General features: G+C 55.1%; 2 long non-coding RNA genes across 3 annotated transcripts in view; one reads left to right on the top strand and one right to left on the bottom strand.

The window, feature by feature from the left end:
• LOC308551438 overlaps positions 1 to 15997 on the bottom strand; it is an 80863-nt gene that overhangs the window by 10740 nt on the left and 54126 nt on the right. The window lies entirely within an intron of this gene.
• The window catches only part of LOC308551439, a 77313-nt gene continuing 63056 nt past the window's right edge, over positions 1741 to 15997 (top strand). The window contains exon 1 of the long non-coding RNA XR_013998023.1: positions 1741 to 1805. This is a non-coding gene — a long non-coding RNA (uncharacterized lncRNA). The remainder of the gene's footprint in view (positions 1806 to 15997) is intronic.

Genomic DNA, 15997 nt, shown 5'->3' with positions numbered 1-15997 from the left:
TTGGCTTTTGAATAATGCTGCCATAAACATTCATGTATAAGCTTCTGTTTGAATGTCTGTTTTCAGTCCCCTGAGCTATAGGCCTAGGAGCGGACTGCAGATCCTGTGGTCCCCCCGTGTCTAACTTTTTGTAACAACGACATTGTCCGAGCACCACAGAACATTTTCACCAGCAGTGAATCCCCGCTCCCATTTCTCCACATGCTGATCACATGTATTATTTTCCATTTTTATGTTAGCTGTCCCGTGATTTCTTATTTCCCATGGCTACTGATGTTGAGCGTCTCTTTGGCGGGCTCATCGGCTGTTTGCAAGGAGAGAACAATGGATTTGCAACGTGGGCGCCCCTGTGTGAATCCATCCTGTGCCGCCCTCCTTCACAACGGCAAAGCCATTTAGACCTCAGTTTCCTGGCACAATGAGTAGTTCTTGAATCTGTGATTGTCCAGGGAATGGAGACAGAGAAAAGGCTATGATTTGGATCTCTGCATGGGAAGTGGCCACTGCTCCCTAAAGTGCAGGGCCAGAAACACCAAGGAATCCAGGGGGGCAGCCTAGGTCCAGGGCCCAGGGATTGGGCAGCTAACTCCACCTGGAGGAGGTGAAGGCTCTTGCACTTTCCACTCCACCAGGTGGGGGGGCTGTGGCAGAGCATGAAGCCCTCCCTTCACCTCCTAGGAGTTGAAGGCGGCAGCGTTTTGTGAGATTTCCCGTGTTGACCTGAAATGCAAAAGGCAGCTTCCTGGCCAGGACAAGGCACTTCAGGATGCTCACTGTCCTCCTCCCTCCGGCCCGGGAAACCCCACCCACCTCTGCCCGAACTGCGCGGGAATGGGTGAGAAAAGAGCTGAGTCAGAGCCTGAGCCCAGGGCTGGAGTAGCGGGACAGCACGTGGTCTGCGGAAAGCGGGGCCTGCGCGGGTCCTTTGTGGCGGGTGGAATGGGGCCGGGAATTCTGAGTGAGGGGCGGCGGGCAGGCCCGTTGTGCTGCTGTCTCCCGTCCCCTCCCTGCACGACACGACGCGACACGACACGACACGACACGTGTCTCCCTCAGGTGAACCTGACTTTGAAAGAGGAGCGCGTAACTTTTTCAATAGGAAGGAAGAAGTCAATCCAGGCACCAGTGGGGCGGGAGAACCCTGCGAGTCGCTCTGACTCCTTCGGACCCAGCACGTCCCCCGCCCCCCACCGAGGCGGTGCGGACGCCGCGCAGCCGCCCCGGGAAAACGCAGCCCGGCGCGGGCTCCCCAGCAGGCCCTCGGGAAGGAGCAGGAGCGAGGGCGCGCTGGGAGCGCCTGCTCTTGGGAATCTGCCTCTCACCGGAGGAGGAACAGTCAAAGTCTGGATTATCTCAGGCATATGAATGAGACGAACTTGTAACATCCTTTCAAAGTATTATTCTTTAAGCAGTCGTGTCCCCCCCCCAGTTTGAGACTGTTGAAGGGTCAGTTTCCCGTGCTATTGTCCCATCACATTCACGGTTTGCCGGGACGAATGGGTTCTCCCGAGGAAAAGGCAGTGGACCCCCCGGCTTTCCCAAGCCCTCCTCTCCCCGCCCCTTCTGGCGCCAGGGACTGTAGGACGTCGTCCCACCCTTCCCCTGGGCGGGGCCAACACCCAGAACAGGGACTCCGCACCTCCGGGTACCTGCAGTCCCCACCCCCGGAGGAGCGGAATGAATGTGGTGGGGGGAGGGGTGGCCGCCGCGCTGGGGCGGGGCTGCGGGGGCCATAGTGGAGTCCCAGGGGCCCTGCGCCAGGAGCAGAGCGCGCCCGGCCATTCCCTCTGCGCGGCCTCAGCCAGGTGGGTCCCCTTTGCCTTTCGCGCGTGGCTGGGGGGAGGGGTGCGCGGGACGCGGCCGGGAGGAACGGGTTGGGGGGGCCTCGCCCTTCCGGCAGGGAGTGGGCTGCCCGGCGCCCAGCGTGGGACCTGGGCCAGACGTGGGTGCTGCCCATGCGTCCCCGGGGGCCGGGCCCGGTTGGGGTCTGGAGTTTCGGTGAGGCTGCCTGAGTTCTGGGCCCTGTTGCGTGTAGGGAGAGCCTTCAAGTCGATCCCCTTGGGCTGTCTGCGTCCCAGTCCTGGAAGCCGCTCCTGTGGCTCCGAAGCGTGGCGGGCAGGAGGATCGGGTGCCTCCACGGATCCCGTCTCCCCTCTCTCTTCCTCCCCTTTTATGGGGCTGCCCAAGGGGCTTCCTGGTGGATTTCAATGGCGTTTGCTGTCCACAAGGACTGGGCTTCCTGGAATGTATCCCTAGAGAAGGAACCTTTCCTTTAATAAAACATTTTAAAATTTCTCTTTATCGTTGGAAGTATTACAGGTGTCCCATTCCCCCCCCCCCCCTTGACCCTCTGCAACCCCTCCCCAGGCCTTCACTCCATTATTGACTGTGCCCATGGGTTATGCATATAGGCATATAAGTTCTGTGGTTAATCTCTTCCCACCCTCCACCCCCTGCCCCCTGCCCCCTGAAATATGACAGTCTGTTGCATGGGTCAATGTCTCTGGGTCTATTTAGTTTGTCAGATTCTTTAGTTCATTAGCTTCTTCTTAAAGAAGACCCTTCAACATTTCATGTAGTGCTGGTCTGGTGGTGATGAACTCCTTTAGCTTTTCCTTATCTGAGAAGCTCTTTATCTGACCTTCAGTTCTAAATGATAGCTTTGCTGGGTAGAGTAATCTTGGTTGTAAATTCTTACTTTTCAGCACTTTGAATATTTCTTGACACTCCCTTCTGGCCTGCAAAGTTTCTGTTGAGAAATCAGCTGAGTCATATGGGTACTCCCTTGTAGGTAACTAACTGTTTTTCTCTTGCTCCTTTTAAGATTCTCTCTTTGTCTTTAAGCTTTGGAATTTTAACTATGATGTGTCTTGGTGTGGGCTTCTTTGGGTTCCTCTTGTTTGGAACTCTCTACACTTACTGGACTGTGTGTCTTTTTCTTTCACCAGGTTAAAGAAGTTTTTAGTCATTATTTTTTCAAATAGGTTTTAAATTTCTTGCTTCCTTTCTTCTCCTTATGGGATCCCCATAATACGAATGTTGGGCCGCTTGAAGTTGTCCCAGAGACTCCTTACACTATGTTTATATATCTGGACTCTTTTCTTTTTGCTCTTCTGGTTGGGTGTTTTATTGCTTCCTCATAATCCCACTTGCTGATTTGATTCTCAGCGTCCTCTACTCTACTGTTGATTCCCTGTAAATTATTCTTCATTTCAGTTCATGTAGCCTTCATTTATGATTGGGTTTTTTTTTTTATGTCATTGATGATCTCACTAGTTTCCTTAATAGGCTTACTAAGATCCTTGAGCATCCTTATAACCATTATTTTGAACTCTGCATCTAATGCTTGCTTGGCTCCATTTTATTTAGTACTTTCTCTGGAGATTTCTTCTGTTCTTTTCTTTGTGACATGTTTTCTTTGCATTTTCGCTGCTTTCTGGTGTTTGTTTCTATGTATTAAGTAGAGCTGCTATGTCTCCCGAAATTGGTAGAGTGGCTCTGTGTAGTAGGTGTCCTGTAGGGTCCAGTGGCTCAGCCTCCCCAGTCACCTGAGCTGGGCCTTCTAAGTGTTCCCCTGTGTGGGCTGTGTGCACTGTCCTGTTGTAGTCGGGCCTTGATTGCTGTTGGTGTCACTAGGAGGAATTGACCCCCAGGCCAATCGGCTGTGAGGACCAGTTGCAACTACAGCCAAAGAGCTGCTGTGCTGGAGACACCCCTATGGAGCAGGATTTACTTCAATGGGGCTTTGGTGTTCACCAAGTGCGTTCCTTGAGTGTGTCACTCGTGGATCTAGTACAGTTGTAATCCAGCATAGTCGAAGCTCACCATAGGGTGCACTGTCTCTGGGTACTCCAATGAGGTGCAAAGTCAGCTTCTGCCTGTGCTCTGCCCAGGGCCACTTGGAATTAGCTACACAGCAATCTATAGCTGGCTGCTACTTGTGTTGGGCTCGGACCTGCCCAGGAGATGCCAAGCTATGAACCAGTGCAGGCTGCTGCTAGTGCCAGACATGGGGCCACTAATTTAGAGGTATGGAGCGTGCTGAGGCCAGCTGCTGCTTGTTTTAGATATGTTAGGAAAGTCCTAACCATGAGGCAAGAGAGGCCACTTGCATACCAAGGCCACTGGAAAAGGCTTGGATGAGCTTGCAAGTAGGGAGGGGCAAGGTCTCGGGGAATCACCAGGACTGGTTAAAAGAGTGACCCAGGCCCAGCCGGGCATGGCTCAGCAGTTGAGCATCGACCTAGGATCCAGGCGATCAGGGTTCGATTCCCGGTTGGGGCACATGCTCGGGTTGCGGGCTCGATCAATGACTCTCTCATCATTGATGTTTCTATCTCTCTCTCCCTCTCCTTTCCTCTCTCTGAAATCAATAAAAATATATAAATAAATAAAAAAAGAGTGAGCCAGGTTGATGGAGATTCAAATATGTCTCCTGCCTGCTGGCTCTGTGTGTGTATGGGGGAGGGGGTGCTCATCAAAGGAGCAATGGCTTCTGCCAGCTCTTCTGTCTGGGAGAAATCTGCCCCCCCAGCTCTAGCCCTCATTCCAGGCAAGTTAGTTTCTCTCCTAACATTCTAGGTTCTTTTCAAGCTGCTGCCCAGAGCTGGAGCTCAGAGGTAGTGTGTCTGAGTAAGTTCGCATAGGATCAGGTCCACTTCTAGGTGCCTCTATGAAGAACTGTTGCATTTAGTCACCAAGACAGGCTAAAAGGACCCACCAGGAATGAGGCTGTGCTCCATGGAGCCCTAGAAGCAGGTGTTTGCCCCCAAAATTGGCCAACAAGGTCAGCCTACACATTGGAGCAAGGTTGATCAAGGGTTGGCGTTTTTTCTTCAGCAAAGGGTGGAGGGAGAGGACTTGGGGAGGACAGGTTGGCATTTCTGGTGCAATACTGCCATCAAGTGGAACTCGTTTGTGGATCCCATGAGCCTTGCATTGTTCTTTCTGGGTTTGGAGCCACAAGGCTGTGAACTCAGAGGTGTAGGCAGGACTCTGTACCCGCCTATCCTCCACAAAGTTCCAAAGCTTTACCAGTCTCCGGGGATGTGTGGGCTAAGTCACATGCACCTGGTAACTGGCAGGTCCAGCATAGGAAGACAGGCATTGGGAACCTTGTGGCCTCCATGTCTGGGCTGAAGTAGCAGAGGCATCCCTCCCAGATGGAGCCCAGGAGCTACAAGCAGGGGCTGTGGGCATTTGGCTCCTTCCACTCAGAGCAAGAGGACATTCAGCACCAGGCAAGCTTAGGGCCCTGGAAGCCTCTTGGCTTCCATGCAGCCTGGTCAAAGACCACTGCAAAGCTGCTGTGATTGGCAGCTTGGGTGGAAGGGGGAACCATGATGTCCTTCTGTCTGGCTCTGGGGATCTGATGTTGAGCCTGGCTACCCAGTGTCAAAGAGGCTTGAGATGGTTACTAGAGGTGTGTTTTTTGTGGGGGGTGGTGAAACTGGGGGTTGGGGGATAGCACTTCAGCGCAGTGTCCAGGAGTTGGGGGGGTTCTCCCTAGCAGAGTCCAGAAGGCACAGGCCCAAATGGAATAAGTCAATATGGAAGCAGCAGTAGCCCCTTCCTTCGAGGCCTGGGTTGACAAAGCAGTTCCTAACACAGACATGACAGCTGCCGTGCCATCTCAAGAAGTTTCACCCCTCTGTTCCAGATTCAACTCCAAGTCATCCACTGCCATGACAGACTTCAGCTTTCTGGGAAACCTTCACTAAGAACCAGTGAGTCTTCAGAGCATGCAGAAAGAATGACCCATGTTTCTGCATCGAAATCCCAGGCTTGCTTCAGAGCTGGTGGTCAATGGACCAGGGTAGAGAGCCTGCCAAAAGGACTCAGCACTGTTGGATGTGGCCCTGGGCATCTGGCCTAGCCTCTTTCCCCAGATCTACCAAAGGTCAATCAGGCGTGCCTGGCAGCTCCATCAAAGAGGCTCACACTCCAAGATACACAGACCTTACTTGGATGACCTGCCTTCCCAATCACCCACTTATGAAGCTCTGGGGTTTGTACTGCCTTCCTCTACATCAGGGGTGGGGAACCTTTTTTCTGCCAAGGGCTATTTGGATATTTATTGCATCAGTCATGGGCCATATAGCGACTTAAAAATTAGCTATGAAAAAAGCTCCTAGATTTATTGAATTTCAAGTCCCTCCTGCAGTTGTCTGGCTGGGCCAGACCAAATGATTTCACAGGCTTATGCAGGACAGACATTCCCCACTCCTACTCTACATAAACACATGCACAGGCACACAGATACATGCATGCACTGGCAGAGGCATGTGTATGACTGGGCACATACAGGCAGACACTCCCACGCCCACCTCTACTTTATTCTGGGGCAGTTTTCCCCACTAGGCAGCTCCTCCATTTTTTCCTGTGTCCTTTAGGCCTGAGTTAGTGAGGGGGGCTCAGGGACCAACATCTCATCCGTTTTGACAGGTTTCTGGTAGTTTGGTAGGATTCTGCTGGTAGTTTCCAAAGTGAGCACTTCTCAGGTTTTGTTAGGTGGGCAAGAAAAATGGGGTGGAGGTCTACTCTCCCTTCGTGCTTTCTTATCATCAGACTAATTTACCCGGTTGGTCAGAGTGTACCTGTAGTGCCCTTAAGTGTATGTGTTCGTGGTGCAGGAATATTGTGAGGGTGCACTGGCTGGGGACCACAGGGGCAGAAAGAGGGACCAGCATGAAAAGAACATGTAGCTACCCTTTGCATCCCACTGCTTGAGACCCTGTGGTCAGGCTGACCCCTAGGTGACTCATGAGCATGCCCCATTGAGAATGTGTCCTGTTGGACACTGGCTGGGGGTTGCTCGGATCATGTCTGCTTGTTCCCCAAGGTCTCAGGTGAACCTGGAGTGCTGAAGGTAGAGCTGCTGCTACGTTCAGGTCCCCTGCTAGGGTGCCTGGATGGGGAGTCATTGCTTTCTGGTCAGGAAGGCAGCCTAGGAGGACCCTTCCCAGAGGAGGGAGGCCCTGCAGGATGGAGCCCCAGACTTGGAGGCACCCCCCACCCTCACGTTCAGAGTGGCCAAGCGGCCAAGAGGGTGACCCTGGGCTTGTTTTCTAGATTGGACACAGGTTGGCCATTTTTTTCCTTAACGAAGGGTGGAGGGAGTGGACGTGGGGGGATGGCGGTGGGGAAAAAGGACAGGTTGGCATCATCTGTGGTACAATACTGCCATCAAGCGGAATGGCTTTGCTGCTCCAGAGAACCCTGCACTGTCCCTTCCCAGAGAGCAGAGTAGGGGGAAGGCCTCTCACAGGGGTCGGGGTTCCGGGTGGTCAAGAGTTTGGCCAGGCGCTGGCGGGAACAAGGAGCAGGGCAAGGTGTAGGGCTCGGGTTGTCTGGCCCCTGGGTCACAGGAAGCCAAGGCTCCGGACCATGGTGGCCGCCATGTCTGGGCGGGACTAGAGGAAGTGGCTCCAAAAGAGGTAAGTGCCCAGGCCAGGGGCCTGTGGGCTTTTGTCCTCGTGCCCCTTCTCCTTCTCAGGGAGCACAAGTGTGGCCTGTGTGGGCCGGGGGTCCTGAAGGCCTCCCTTGGCCGAGGTGTGGGCCAGCCAAGGACACCTCCCCCTCCCCAACCCCCAAAGCAGGAACAGGAGTTCCGTGGACATTGGCTGTGCCCCAGTGACTTCTCCTGTGCAGCTCAGCCAGGAAGCATGGAACACGGCCACCCCTGAGCCAAGGGAGCCTGCTCCCCAGCGAGAGGAAGCAAGCAGAGCCCAGAAGGCAATGGCCCTCACCAAGGCCCTGACCAAGACAAAGCAGCCAGAGCAGAAGGACCCTTCACCCAGGAATCCAAGGGGCAGCCAGGGTGCCATCCCTTGGGGTCTCCAGGATTCCAGCCCAGGCTTGTCATGAAAACTCCCTCCCCAGTGCATCTCCCCATTGGGAGAGGACAGGAGAGCAGAGGAGAGGGGCTTTCTGAGCAGAATGGTGCCGCCCAGCCATAGATTTGCAGACTTGGGACTTCTTGGCCACCTGCCATCAAGAGACCCCAAGCCTCACTTGGGAGAGGAGAAGCAATGGCCCTGCCCTGCACTCTCTCCTGGCTCTCCAGGTCTCAACCCCATGCTTGGCCCTCCCTCCTGGGTCCAGTAGGCAGGCAGGCAGGCAGGCCAGAGAAGCAAGAAGTCTGAAAATGCTGCTTCAAGCTCAAGGCAGCTAGGTGGACTGAAAGGCCCCCTCCGAATTGTCACTCCTGCCCACCAAGGATGCAGCATGTCTGCCAAGGCGAAAAATGCAGAGCCTGTATGTCTAGATCCTGAGGGTACAGAGAGCCTGCTTTGGGAAGAACTAGAGTGGTTCAGGCCCTTTGGCAAGCTCCTTGCTACTGGGGATCAGCTGGCATCTGGAAGTTAGTCTCCTGGCTAAACCCCTCCTTGCACACACACGTGCTCCCTTGCTCCCTGTCCCTCCTTGACACTCTTGCAAGTCACACAGCCTTTTGCCAAGAGGTTTTAGGCCTTCTGTGGGCACAGCCCTTGAGGGCCAGCATCCTGTGCCAAGCCTCCCAGCGATGTCCTAACATATGTGGTGGGATTGGACCTCAGTCCCGGGTGGTCTCAGCATACCCCTCTTGCCAGAGCCCAGAGCTGCACCCCAGATCAAGGACCAGCTGAGTCGAACATGTACCCTATTGAGTGTGTGTGCCTGTGCGGATGCCCAAACACAAGACACAGATATACAGAAGACCGTCTGTCAGGCAAAGTGCACCTAGGCACAGGGGCATACCCCTGCAGAGACTTCCTGAGAATAGGTGACAGAAGGGACCTTGATCAGCTCACTCTAAAGGATGCTTGTAACTCTCCACACGAACCTAGCCCTGTCTGGTCTGACTGGTGGTAGCTACTGCTCAGTGGGTATGGAGACCCTCTGTCACATGAGACTGAAAGGGCCAGCCGGTGATCCTGGGCGGCAGGGCTTGGAGCAGGAAGGGCTGGGAAAATGGCGGCTGCCGAGGCCACGCCCCCTCCGCTCCAGGAAGCCCTGGGCTCCCAGGTGGGCAGCGGGGCTCCTTCAAATACACGTGTGGCTGCCAAAACCCCTCTGGAGGTGAGCTGATAGCCCGAACCCGCAGGAGAATCCTCTCCAGGCCCCAGACCCAGCCAGGCCTTTCCCTGGCGGGTCTCAAAGCCCAGGGAACACAGGCTCCGCTGAAAAACATTCCGCTTGAGGGCACTGTGTCCCCACAAATCCACCAGTCTGCGCTAACTTGGCCTCTCCCTCCGCCCTTCGTGGCTCAAAAAAGATACAGGAAAGCCCCAGAAAGCATCGACACCGCCTCTGCCAGGGTGCTTGTCCGAGGGATTTTGACAGAACCGTCTGTGACTTCGGGGTTCTGGAAAGGAGGACGGGACTGAGAAAAGCACCCACAGCAGTTTGTGCATCTGGGGACCCCTCTCCACATCTATCTTGGTCTCGAAGTGTCCCCAATACTCAGGGAATCGGGACCTTGCCCTGTCTGCACATTGTGGACTGATATCCTGAGGGGTCTTCCCAGGCTGTGTCCTGGCGGGACTAGGGACATGGGTTCAGAGCTTGTGGTGGACCAGGGACCTGGCCTTCCCCTCTTCTCCTGGCTTCCTGGCCCCTGTTCTGCTCTCATCAGGTTGCTTATCACGCTTCAGGGCTCAGGAGCCTGCGGTAACCTCCTTGTCCCCAGGGGTTTCTCTCGGTCACTTCGACCTCGGATCAGTTTCATTGGGGTGGGGGTGCGGGGGTCCATGGGACCGAGGGAGAGACCACGCAGATGACCTCACTGAAGCCCGGCCGTTCCTTCAGGAAAGCTTGCCTTGGCAGTGTGTCAGTGTGTTCTCTCCCCGATCACCCCCACCCTCAGAGTGGCCTAGTGGGTGAACCCTGGCTTGTGGTCCAGATTGGACACAGGTTGACAGGGTTCTGTGCTGTTTTTCTGTGTGTGTTTCCTTTTGTCCTGGCGAAGGGTGGAGGCAGAGGACATGGGTGGTGAGGGGAAAGGACAGGTTGGCATTTGTGGTGGTATACTGCCATCAAGCGGAATTGCTTTACCACTCCCGCGAACCCTGCACCGTCCCTTCCTGGAGTGACAAGTGAAGCCGTGGACAGGGGTCGGGGACCCAGGAGGTCAAGAGCTGTGCCAGGCGCTGGCCGAGCCAAGGAAGCTATAGAGAAGGACATCGTTGGGAGTAGGCACCCGGCTCGCCGTCCTGGGCGCTGGGTCCCAGGCAGCCAGGGCTCCCTACCAAGGCGGCCGCCATGTCTGGGCGGGACTGGAGGAGGCTGCTCTGAAAGTACCCAGGGCGGAGGTGGAGGGCGCTGTGGATATTTGGCTTAGTGCTCCTTCCTAGGAGCCAGGGCACTGGAGGACCCTCTTGGCCAAGGTGCAGCCAGGTCCCGGTCACCTGCCCGCGCCCGCCACCTCAAAGCCCACCCTGGAGGCGCTGCCCAGTGACGTTCTCCTGTGCAGCCCAGTGATGACGTGTACAATCCGCCCACCCCAAACCGAGCTAGGGTACCCCGCTGCCCAGCTGGAGGATGCAAACAGAGCCTAGGAGGCGGTGGCCCCCACCAAGGCGAAGGAACCAGGGCAGAAGGAGCCCCCCCACCAAAGGCAAGTGACCGCCATCAAGTGGCCCCAAGCCTAAGTTGGGACACGAAATCCATGGCGCTGCCCCGCACTCCCCCCAGATTCTCCACGTCTCAATCCCATGCTTGGCCCTCCCTCGTACGCCTAAAAGGCAGGCTGGAGAAGCAAGAAGAAAGCTGAAGATGCACAAGCTGGCTGGACTAAGAGACAACTCCCCTCCCACTGTTGCCCCCCAGCCTCCCCCCGCCCACCGTGGATGCTGCGTGTCTGTAAAGGCCAGGAATGACGCATCTTTCAGTCTAGACCTCGAGGGACCAGAGAGCCCGCTTTCGGAATAAGTCCTGGGGTGGATCTTTAGTGCCCTTTGGCTAGCTTGTCCCTGCTGGGGGTCGGCTGGCAACTGAGAGCCAGTCTGCAGGCTCGACCCCTCTTTGCGCACATACCCCTTACTGTCACATCTGGAAGGGTTCCAAAGCATGCTCTCTTGTTCCCTGTCCCTTCTTTTCTCACAAGTGAGTCACCCGAAATTTGTCCAGCCATCTTAGTCCTTCTGCAGGCTGGGCGGGCGTTCCGTGCTGAGCCCAGCAGCCTGGTCCTCACCTACATGGTCCGATTGGTCCTCAGCCCCAAGTGGTCTTCGCCTACCCCTGTGGCCAAGCTCACGGCTGCACCCGCAGATCAAGTACCCTTTGAGCCTAACTTGGACCTGTTGTGTGAGTGTGTGTGTGTGTGCCTGCGCCTGGGGAGCCAGCCAGGCGGTTCTAGGTACTGGAGTCCCCTTGCAGAGGCTTCCCGACAATAAGTGAAGGAGAGGGACCTCGATCGCCACACTCTGAAGGATGCTGTCCCTCTCCACATAGTGATCCTAGCCCCATGTGATCTGACCAGCTACCGGACACTGCCCACTGGATATGGAGCCCCTCTGTCACGTGAGACAGGAAGGGCCAGTGTGGGACACTGTGGGGCCTGGCACCCAGCCTCTCTGTTGCCGGAGCGCTACTATGGCAAACGTAGCTCGGAGCTGCTCTCACATCCTTGCAACCTGCTGGACCCTTCCCTGTCTGGGCTCCTCACCCAAGCGCCCAAAACCCATCACTTCTCCCACGGGCCTATACAACGCTGCCCTGAGTCGGGCGCCATCCCTCTGCTTCCCCTAGTTTCCCTGGTGGCTGGGTCCCAGGCCTTCAGAGGGCGGGCGCTTTCCCCTGGAAGCCCACAGGGGGACCTGGCCCCTGCACCCACCCCCTAGATCCAGTGTTGAAAACCCTGGAGCAGGAAGGGCTGGGAAAATGGCAGCTGCTGAGGCCACGCCCCCTCCTCCCCAGGAAGCCCTGGGCTCCTGGATGGGCAGCGGGGCTCCTTCAAACACCTATGTGGTTGCTGAGACCCCTGTGGAGTTGAGCTGATGGCCCGGACCTTCCAGAGAATCCTCCCCGTGTACCAGACCCAGCCAGGCCTTCCCGGGCGGGTCTCAAAGCCCATGGATCACAGGCTCTGCTCAAAAATATTCCACTTGAGGGCACTGTGTCTGCACAAATCCACCAGTCTGGGCGAGCCTGGCCTCTCCCTCCCCCCTTCGTGGCTCAAAAAAGGTCCAATTCTTCTAGGTGGGGATGTTTCTTCTGAGGTGTTAGGGAGCCCATCTCTCCCTTTCCGGTTTTTGTTGTGAGGAGGACGGGATTTAGAATGGCGTCTCCACAAATTTCTGTGTGTTGAATTTCCCCTGATATTCAGAGAGTGGGATCTTGCCATTTCTGCCCACTTGTGGACTGGTATCCTCAGGGGTCTTCTCAGGGACTTGGGACATTGATTCACAGCTTGTGGTAGCACTGGGATCTGGATTTCCCCTGTTCACTTGGCCTCTTGGCCTCTCTTCTGCTCTCCTCAGGCTGCCTTATCAGGTTTCAGGGCTTAGGAGCTGGCCTAGGAGGGAGTAGGCTCTTGCTCACCTCAAGGGGTTCTGGTGGTCACTCGACCCTTGGGTGTCCCAGTTTAATTGTGGGGGGTAGGGGTAGGTTCCACACTCAGGTGACCTTGGTGAGGGCCATTTGTTCAGCAGAGGTTTGGGGGAAGTTCATCCTGGTGGTGTGTCTGTATTATACTGGGTCATATCCCCCTATTCATTTCATTCACACATCCATTCAGTCATTCAATTCACTGGTGCATTCATCCATTTCAGCATTCATCCATTTGTTCCTTCCTAAATACAAACCTAGAAGTCACTGCACATGCATGTGTTGTGTGTTCACCCGTGTGTGTCCAACATCTAGCGAATTTCTTGTCTCCTGTCTTGGTCCTTGTGACCTTGGACATGCCCCTATAGATAACAATTCTTCCCCAGGAAAGCAGAAGCCCCTTCCCCTGACTGCTCCCAACGCAACCCGGCTGTATTTGGAACCCCTCCCTACAGCATGAACCACAGGTAGTGTTTCCTTCCTTGTGGTGTGTGTCTGGGGTTGAATCCAAATGAAAGCCAACAGGCTCAGAGGGCACTCTCTATTTGGCCTCTGTCACAGCATATAGTTCCCCCTGGCCTTGATACACGTGTGCAGAGTGGGCCTTAGGTCCTACTTGATCCTCTACATTGTTTTTTTGACTATCTAGGTTGTGGTGGCCTTGTCCCTGCCTGGGGGTAGTAGCCTAGGTTATTTGATGTGTCCCTTCTCCTCGGACACCAGGTTCCCCTTTTCTCTCTTCCTGTCTTCTGTTCTATCTTCGGCCCAACTGTTGAAAAGGCAGCTTCCAGAGTGGTAGTGAGCACAGTGTCAGTGTGCGTGACCAGGTTACGGTCCGCCCAGGGGAAAGTGGTGGGGAAAAGCGTCACATGGGCCCATACTAGGACAGATGGCCTCCTCCATGGACAGTCAGTCTAATGGAACTATGCGGAGTCAGAAGAGATGGCTGATGACTGTTTACCAGTGAGTCAGACCAGCTGCTGCTAGGTTGAGGTTCTGGGCCCAGGCCTGTTTCAGGCCTCAGCTCCATCAAGCCAGCTGCCACTGACAAGACCCTTGGCCTCCCCACCTCCTCCAGGAGAAGCAGCAGTCCCAGCCTCACATGGGGACAGGTCAGGGTGGCCTCTCTGAGGAGGAGGAACCAGGCCTGTAAGGCCTTTTGCCTCCTGTGCCTTGAGTGGTGCCCTCCATACACATTGGTCTTGTCATGTAGTTTCCTGTTTCCTCTTGGGCCTGGCTCACTGAACCTTGAGCCTCCACCAGATCTGGGAGGGCTAGGGCAATGCTTGTGCAGGAATACTGTGAGGGTGCACTGGCTGGGGGCCACGCTGGTGGGGGTTGGGGGGGCAGCATGAAGGGAACATGTGGCTACCCTTTGCATCCCACTGCTTGAGACCCTGTGGTCAGGCTGACCCCTAGGTGACTCATGAGCATGCCCCATTGAGAATGTGTCCTGTTGGACACTGGCTGGGGGTTGCTCGGATCATGTCTGCTTGTTCCCCAAGGTCTCAGGTGAACCTGGAGTGCTGAAGGTAGAGCTGCTGCTACGTTCAGGTCCCCTGCTAGGGTGCCTGGATGGGGAGTCATTGCTTTCTGGTCAGGAAGGCAGCCTAGGAGGACCCTTCCCAGAGGAGGGAGGCCCTGCAGGATGGAGCCCCAGACTTGGAGGCACCCCCCACCCTCACGTTCAGAGTGGCCAAGCGGCCAAGAGGGTGACCCTGGGCTTGTTTTCTAGATTGGACACAGGTTGGCCATTTTTTTCCTTAACGAAGGGTGGAGGGAGTGGACGTGGGGGGATGGCGGTGGGGAAAAAGGACAGGTTGGCATCATCTGTGGTACAATACTGCCATCAAGCGGAATGGCTTTGCTGCTCCAGAGAACCCTGCACTGTCCCTTCCCAGAGAGCAGAGTAGGGGGAAGGCCTCTCACAGCGGTCGGGGTTCCGGGTGGTCAAGAGTTTGGCCAGGCGCTGGCGGGAACAAGGAGCAGGGCAAGGTGTAGGGCTCGGGTTGTCTGGCCCCTGGGTCACAGGAAGCCAAGGCTCCGGACCATGGTGGCCGCCATGTCTGGGCGGGACTAGAGGAAGTGGCTCCAAAAGAGGTAAGTGCCCAGGCCAGGGGCCTGTGGGCTTTTGTCCTCGTGCCCCTTCTCCTTCTCAGGGAGCACAAGTGTGGCCTGTGTGGGCCGGGGGTCCTGAAGGCCTCCCTTGGCCGAGGTGTGGGCCAGCCAAGGACACCTCCCCCTCCCCAACCCCCAAAGCAGGAACAGGAGTTCCGTGGACATTGGCTGTGCCCCAGTGACTTCTCCTGTGCAGCTCAGCCAGGAAGCATGGAACACGGCCACCCCTGAGCCAAGGGAGCCTACTCCCCAGCGAGAGGAAGCAAGCAGAGCCCAGAAGGCAATGGCCCTCACCAAGGCCCTGACCAAGACAAAGCAGCCAGAGCAGAAGGACCCTTCACCCAGGAATCCAAGGGGCAGCCAGGGTGCCATCCCTTGGGGTCTCCAGGATTCCAGCCCAGGCTTGTCAGGAAGTCTCCCCGCCAGACACATCTCCAAGATGGGAGAGGACGGGAGAGCAGAGGAGAGGGGCCTTCAGGAGAACACCGTAGTGGAACAGAGCAGAGCCATGCTGGGCCATACATTACAAGGGGAAGCCTTGGCTTTCCCTGTCTTCTTTCACACCCCCCTTTGGTTTGCTGCAGAGCACTTATCATTACCTCTCATGATATTCATGTCTTATTTTTCAGTTTCTCCCACAGGAATGTGAGCCCATCTGAGCATGTACTTTGTTGTCTCTTTCATTACTGTATTTCGAGCATTAAGAACAGTCAGTGTCTGGCGCGTATTAGGTAGTCAGTAAATGATGGAAGTCATCTTTTCCCACCAGCCTTAATGTTCGTGCCATTTCCCAAAGTGACTATGTTAATTGTACAGTGTGCGTCTTTCAGAAGTTTCTTGCCTATATTTACATTCTTATGCATGGTTCAGTGCTCTTGTATATTTCTATAACACGTTTAACAATAATCACCAGTGTGCCATTTTACCTAGAGACATAACCAATTATAGCTCTGTAAACGTAACCATAATCAACTCTTCTGTTTGGTATTGGTTCTATATTTCTTAAAAAGGTGCTTAAAATAATACATATGCCAAAGTGATATATTTTGTGGTGGTATGTTCTGAACCCCTTCAGGACACGCCACCCTTGGCCTATTGAATATTTTAAAGCTGAAGGAATTAGAAAATTGGCATGTGCAAAAAGGCTTTCTAACCTTCCCCTAAAGCAGATCTTAAAACCCTCGTGTGACAGGTATAGGGTAGTAGGTACCCTCCCTGTACCTGGAGAAAGGGGGATGCTTATCTCTGAATTAGAAGGGCCAGAGAAGAATCTGAATGAACAGAACTTGCTAAGTTTCACCCATTTTACTTCATTTAGCTCATACTCTGTCCTGTCATATCTTTCCATGCC

Source organism: Miniopterus schreibersii (assembly GCF_964146895.1).
Source record: "Miniopterus schreibersii genome assembly, chromosome: X".
In the NCBI taxonomy this organism is placed as follows: Eukaryota; Metazoa; Chordata; class Mammalia; order Chiroptera; family Miniopteridae; genus Miniopterus; species Miniopterus schreibersii.
This window is presented reverse-complemented; position numbering and strand designations above follow the sequence as displayed.